The 7,611-nt window shown below is 40.3% G+C and overlaps 1 non-coding gene across 1 annotated transcript; it reads left to right on the plus strand.

Moving 5' to 3' along the window:
* Positions 1–1,146: 1,146 nt before the first annotated feature.
* On the plus strand, positions 1,147–1,251 carry LOC134385341 (U6 spliceosomal RNA). Its single transcript, XR_010024328.1, has one exon. It is a non-coding gene; the product is annotated as a U6 spliceosomal RNA (small nuclear RNA).
* The last annotated feature ends 6,360 nt before the right edge of the window (positions 1,252–7,611 follow it).

Here is a 7,611-nt window from a genome sequence, read left to right on the forward strand (position 1 = left end):
AGGGGAGAAGTAAGCAGTAACTGAAAATGCTCTGTGAAGGGAGATGAGAAGAGGTAAGTGCCTTCCATTTTTATCTGGAAAATTCTTTTCTGCCAGTGCCAGCTCCTGCCTTCAGCTCCCCATTTTGCTGAAACCCAAGCAGGCTGTCTTTGCCAGTGCCCTGCCTCTTGTATTCTCACTTAATCTTAACGGAACTGTTGGGTAGAAGAAACCCAAGTAGCAGGAATAGATAGAGACGAGAGAAGAGGTCTGCTTTGCCCTTCTCCCAGCCTGCGCCACTCTGTCCTCATATGCCCATGGCACTCAGACCCAAGGATGGTCATGTTTGGTCAGGACTTTCCCATTTCTGAACACTGACCAACACTGGCTCCCATACGCAAAAGCTCACATGCAGGAACACCAAAGCCTGGAAGACTCCAAAGAACTCCCAGCAAATGTGTAGATGAGCTCAAAATAAGTCCTCTCTGGGGAAGCAAGCTAACAATGCATCTCCTCCCTGAGTCTCAGGTGGTTTTGTTGTGCCCAGCAAGAGAAACCTCAACACTGTACACAAGGGGGACGCTGACACTATCTTACCAGCCTGTGGGCCAATGAGGGACAGAGCCACAGGAAACAGGCCCAGCACTTCTGTGGAGAGGCTAGAAGGTCACAAAGGCTGGAGGCAGTGTTTACAGAGTGGAACATGTGGACATCATAGCTGTGTTACCTACACAGAAGGGAACTCTAAAAGAGTAGGACAGAAATTTCTAGCAGTATGCCACACCATTCACAGTGGTGCCACCAAATGCAGATCAGTGTGTAAAATTTGGTGCTGATACGATCAACAATATGATCTATAACAGCAATCACATGTCAGAGGCATGCTGAGCTGAGCAGGCAGTGGGATGTAGAGAATAGTTGAGTATGGGTTGCTGCAAAAAGTGGTAGAAGGCAAAGTAGCGGCAAAGACATGTCTCTTTTTGACCAGAACAATGAAATATTGCCTCCTGGAGATATGAGTGTCCAGCCGAGGCAGGAAACAGTTGTACTCAAACAGTGAACCAAGGGTAAAGGATATTCAAAAGACCAGGGGAGCGACCATAGATATAATTGAATATCTTAGTACGTACCAATAAAAATACTAGTATTTAAAAGTATGCCAGGATGCTGACTTGGTCATCTCAGATATTAAAATATTGGAAAAATAGGGAAAAGATTATCATGGCTCCTGCACCAGATGGCTTGCACCTTCATGAAGTATTTCATATTTGGGGGCAGTTTTTTATTTGATTGAATGATTCATAGTAAACACAAAATATTTCTCAATTTTTCAAAAACAATCAATAGAGTGGTTAAAAAGAAAGAAAGAAAGACTAGAAGTAGGGCTGAGCCCGTGGCTCACTCGGGAGAGTGTGGCGCTGGGAGCGCCGAGGCCGCGGGTTCGGATCCCATATAGGGATGGCCGGTTTGCTCACTGGGTGAGCGTGGTGCTGACAACACCAAGTCAAGGGTTAAGATCCCCTTACCGGTCATCTTTTTAAAAAAAAAAAAAAAAGAAAGACTAGAAGTAAATAAGACGTTAACGATGGTAATTTTCAGTTATAAAAATATGAACAACTTTTTTATTTTTTTATGCTTTCTATACTTTTAAACTTTCTAAAAATAAAATGGCCTGTATGTAGAAAACCCCAAAGATTCCACACAAAAAACTGTTAGAAGTAATTAATGAATTGAGTAGAGTTGCACAATACAAAATTAACATACAAAAATCAGCAGCATTTCTACGCATAAATAACAATCTCTCTGAAAAAGAAATAAAAATAAATAAAATGAAAAGGCATAAAAATAATGAAAGAGGCTCAGATAAACTGGTTGAAAACTCTAGGGTTTCACAGGTGTAAAATTATTTAATCCTACCAACATCTCCGTGGGACACAAAATCTTTTTCCCATTCTCAGATGGGGAAATAAAGGCTAAAGCTATTAAAAAATTCCTCAAGGTCACACAACTAGTAAATGGATAAATCTAGAATTAAGCCCAGGTCGTGTGACTCTAGATTTCATGTTCCTTCTTCCACTTCCCATTGCTTCTGCAAGACAATATATTATTCTAACAGCTAAAACAAGGGATACATTAGAAGAAAGCCACTGGTCTTTCCTGCTATTACCCAGAATGAGTGACAGGGCTGCAAACTCCCGTGAGTGACCAGGAAAGGACACTGGACCACACCAGACTAGGAGACAGGTGACTCAGGAGACATGATGCCTATTGAGGAATGACCAGAGCCTACCTTTGAACATGAGGAAGCCTCAGATCAGAGCTTAGAAAATAGGCCCCTATTTTTAAAAATCTCGTCTGCAAAATACTTATTGTAGGAGCAGAAGGAACTTTCTTTCCACCCCAGAAGTTTTGATAATTTGAGTCTATAAAACAAACTGACAATAGACAGATTAACAGGAGAAAAGACACACAAATTAGTTAACATGCACATGTGCCTGGGAGCCACACAGATATGAGACTCAAAGAAGGGCTAAATGGTTAATGTTTAAATATCCTCTTCACAAGGGAGAGGGAAGGGGAGGTTATAGGCAATTTTAGAGGAAGAGTAAATGATTATTAGAGGAAATGAATGGGCTCAAAGAGCAAAGAGTGGACTGGGATGAGGATCTGTGGGAGGTGGTGACAAGTATGGGAAGGTGAGGGGCAGAATTGCACTGTGAACAAAGTTTGTTTTATTATACAGATAAAGTCTCTCAGGTAAAAGAATTTGTTTTGGAGCAGCCTCCAGAAGAATAGGTGAGAGCCTGCCTGGTTGTGGTGATGAATTTTAATCTCCTCTCTGGTGATTAGTCTTCCCTGGTTGTTTGATGAGATTCCTAGGGAGAGAGTTCAAGATTTAAGATATTGCATTCCTTTCAGAAGAACTCAGATAAGAGAACTCCAGAGAGAGTTCCTCCCTGAGTTCAGAAGGAAAAGACAGGGGGAGCAGGAGAAGATCAGAAAGAGGCCTTGGTTCTGAGGCCTTTCAATCTCCTTAGTTCAAGGCACTCAGCATGTCAAAGCCAAAGCACCATATTTTGGGGTATCATTTTCTGAGGCCCAACACTATAATGCATAGATCTACACACAATCTTGACTTGTCACTTGTGTAGGAAAGGCCTTCAAGGTCTTTATTTTAATTGTTATTGCTGAGTTACAAACTAGTCCACAACTTAACATCTTATAAAAATCATATTAATTTACTCATGATTTTATGGGTCAAATATTCAGAAAGTGTGTGGCTGGGCAGTTCTCACTTGGGGCCTCTCCTGTGGTTATAGTCAGATGTTAGCTGGAGCTGCAGTCGTCTGAAGGCTTAACTGTGCTGGATGTCCAGAATGTCTCACTTACATGATTGGCAGGTGCTGCTGCCTGAATGAGCTGTCTACTAGACAGCCCACAGATGGCCTCTCCAGTATAGCCAACTTGGGGTGGTTGGGCTTTATAACTAGCATCTAGCTTTTCTCAGGACATGCATCTCAAAAGAACCAAGCAGTAGCTGCAAGACCTGCTCCAACCTAGGCTCAGAAGACATGTCACACACTTCCACTGCATTCTATTGGTTACAAATGAACCACTAGACATACTAGATTCAAGGGAAAGGGACTTAGGCTTCTTCCATCTCTTTATGGAGGAGTGGCAAGGTCACATTGTAAAAGAGCACGTGGGGTGAGAAATATTTTTCAGCCACCTCTAGAAGATAAAATCAACCTCAGTCATTTAATCCAATGCTTTCCAACCTTTGTCACCTTGTAGCACACACTGAAAATATTAATATGTATATGCCTCATGACACACCAATTGGGAAGCTCCAATAGGCTAAATATCTATAATCAAGAAAGCTTCTTTTCCTTACTTTATAGTGAGTGTGCATTCAAGGGTAAGATTTCTCACATGTTTCAGGATAATTCTTGAGCCAACAGAAAAGAAACTCCCCAGCTCTGATCCCTCTATGCTATAGGTATCTCTGCTATAAGGATTTTTGTGTCCAAAACCTTCAAGATGGGTTTTCATGTTATGTCCCCTAAGCATTAAAGAGGAAAAAATATGCATTCTTCAGCTTAAATATATGCTACCAATCAAAAGAATACTAACTGCAATGAATTGAATTCTTCACATATGTTAAAATTCATGAGTTCATAATGCTTTCAAAAGAATGACAGCAATAGAAATAATTACAGCAATCTTTGGAGGTGTTCAGGGTGCTAACTCATTCAGAAAACTGAAAAATAAAGGGAAAGGACCAAGTCATCCTGCCTTTTCTCATATGAACTATATTTCATGGTATGCCAATTATCAGTGTGCTTGCTGCCTTTCAGCTCCAAATCCACTCTGCTCTACTTTGTGATTCTGGTGCTGGATCCTGTAAACATTCCTCTGATCACCAGCTGGCATAACATTAAGCCTTTGTCAGGAGAAGGTGTTGGAGGAGTGTTGCAGGAGGAAGGAGTTTCTCTTTTTGGCTCCAGTGTGCTTTCCTCCTTGTCCCTGCAGTGCACAGTGGCCAACAGAGTGGAGAACACCACACTGGGTTTTAACAGCACCCTTGTGGGCAGCCTCCCCAGTAGGCAATTGTCTGCTTGCCAGCCTTCGCCTAAAAACCTTCTGCAGTGGGCTATAGCTACACTCTCTCCATCCTTGGGGGTGGGAAGACCCTCTTCCAGTTTCTCACTTTCTGAATGTTCTGACTAAGCTGTAGAGTAATGGCTGTTCCCTATATCTAATGCTCCTATATTCTTTAGAGTTTCTTAACTCTTAGTTAATAATCTCTTATATCAATGTTTTCATATTTTAATCACAGTGTGATTTCTGTCTCCTGTCTGAACCCTGACTGATTCACATGGTAATTAAATATTTGATGAGGGAAACTTCTTCAGTATACAAAAAGGCCAGCTAATAAACATGCAAGGAATAAGAAAATTAGAATATTTCACAGTGAAAAAAAATAGATCTAGACAATGATCATTAACGGATGCTAAAGCCTTAGGTAAAAGGCTGATGGGAAACAAAATAATGGATGGATCCACGACTGATACCAACTGAAACCAGAGGCAGATTTACTGAGAACTAATATAGTGTGTCAGTGCCCCTCACTTGCATGAACCCCTAAGACCTAATTTTATACTTGTAATTTTGTAATTTTTGTATTTGTAATTTGTGATTTTGATTTCTTCCTCTTAAAGAAAGCCCTTCAAATTGCACAAACTTCAGTCTCCACAAAACCTGGGAATATCCACTGTGTGAACCCACTGATAAATCTTAACAGCATCATAAAAAAAGAGACAACCAGACATTATGAGCCTCCTGATATCATGCAATAGGAAACAGCAACAGCCATGAAATACTTTTGCCAAAATTTCAATCTCAAACTGATCAAGCCTCTATATAAAATCACTGGTTTAAACAAACACTTGGGATAGAAGAACATGTTAAAGACACTACAAGAATGCAATAGCCAAATCAAAAATATGAGAGATTTCTTTTTAGGACAAATTACCAAGTGTTTTCAACAAATAAATGGCAAGTTAAAAAAAAATGTTGAGGTGGGGAAGGGGGCTTTCATGTAGATTTTAAAAGACTTGAAAAATATCACTGAAAGAAATGTGTGCACCTTGTTTGGATCCTGATTCAGATAAAATAACCATTTATGAAATTGTATTAGTCCATTTCTGTTGCTTATAACAAAATACCTGGAACTGGGTAATTTATGAGAAAATAAAATTTATTGCTTACAGCTTCAGAGGCTGGGAAGTCCAAAGTCCAGGGAACATATCTGGTGAGGGTCTTCTTTGGTGGTGGCTTTACAGCAATGAAGGGTTCTCACATGGAAGAAATCGGCAGAGCAGAGAGAGAGAGAGAGAGAGAGAGAGAGAGAGAGAGAGAGAGAGAGAGAGAGCTTCTCATGTGCTCTCTTTTTAAAGCCCTCAGAACCACACCCACGACTGCCATTAAACCATCAACTTAATCACCTCTTCAAGACTCCACCTTTCAATTACCATAACAGGATTTTCCACCCTCAACAGTTACAGTGAGGATTAAGTTTTGGGGGAACATTCAACCCAAGGTAGAAATAATCTGAATTTTTATTCGGACTGGATATTAGATGGTATTAAGGAATTATTGTTAATTTCTTTCGGATGTGATAATGGTGATGTGGATATATATTTTTTTAAGATTTCTTATCTCTTAGAGATATATATTTATTTTTGAAAAAAGTAATATAAAATCTGGGATTACTTTTAAAAATAACCTATCAGGCTGTAGGTGGCGCTCACGATTTGAATCCAGAGACACCTATTCAGAATGGTGTGAGTCTAGGAACTGGATGAGAAATGTAGCATGTGAGTGGCTCAAGTCTAGGAACTGGATGAGAAATCTGAAAGGATAGTGTCAATAAAGATAGAGAGATTGAAAGCTAAGCAATACGATGCTCGTTGAATAGAATTTTCTGCAGAAAAGGCAGAAGAGAAGTCTGGTGATAAGGCTGAGGAAGCATCCTCCCTCTTGAACATGAAAGAAGAGCCAAGAGACCTGAAAACTAGAATTGAGAAAGTGAAAAGTTGGGAGAGCTCACATTGCAAATAACCGGTCTCTGTAAATAAAAATGGCAAGGCCATAGTGGACCAGTCCATACCAGCAGAGAATGGGAGTAGTGCACCAGCCATCTGGATCCATGCCATCCTTCCCCTGGGAGCTCAGATCTCCACCCCTGTCCCAGTGGACAGAAAGCAAGGACTGTGCTGGTCTCCTGTGCTGGTCACCTGGACCCATGCCAACCTTACCTGGGAGCTCAGAGGCCCACCTTACACAGCAAGCTTACCCACACCAGCAGAGAATGTGGGGAGTGAGTCAGCACTTACTACCAAGCTCACCCAGAACTAAACCTACATCTCCAAACCCGACTATCAATATAGAACACTTCTACTGGTAAGAGTCTCTCCCCTCAAAAACTATTCCAAAAATTAAAAGAAGTGACTACACCACTAGAGGCCCAGAAATCAACCAGAGATACAAAAAGCATGAAAAAACAGGGAAATATGACTACCCCAAAAGAAGACAATAATTCTCCAATGCCATACCCCAACAGGAAACTGGTGAAATGCCTGAAGAGAAATCCCAAATGGCAATCTTAAGGAAACTCAATATGATGCAAGAAAAAAATAGATGGAAATCACAATGAACTCAAATAAACAATGCAGGACATATATGAGAAATTCAACAAAGAGACAGAAACCATAAAAAAGAACTGAGCAGAAATCCTAGAACTGAAGAATTCATTCAACAAAATAAAAAATACAACAAAGAGCTTAAGCGACAGGCTAGAACAAGCAGAAGAAAGAATTTCTGAACTAGAAGACAAGCTTTTTGAATTAACCCAGTTGGACCCAAAAAAAAGAAAAAGAATTTTTTAAAATGATGATAACCTACAAAATCTATCTGACAACCTTAAGAGTACAAATATCCACATTATGGGTGTATCAGAAGGGGAAGAGAAAGGAAAAGGCATCAAAAGCCTGTTTAATGAAATAATAGCTGAAACTTCCCAACTATTAGGAGAGGTGCAGTCCTCCAGATCCGAGAAACTCAAAGATC

The sequence above is a fragment of the Cynocephalus volans genome, chromosome 8 (assembly GCF_027409185.1).
Source record: "Cynocephalus volans isolate mCynVol1 chromosome 8, mCynVol1.pri, whole genome shotgun sequence".
Lineage (NCBI taxonomy): Eukaryota > Metazoa > Chordata > Mammalia > Dermoptera > Cynocephalidae > Cynocephalus > Cynocephalus volans.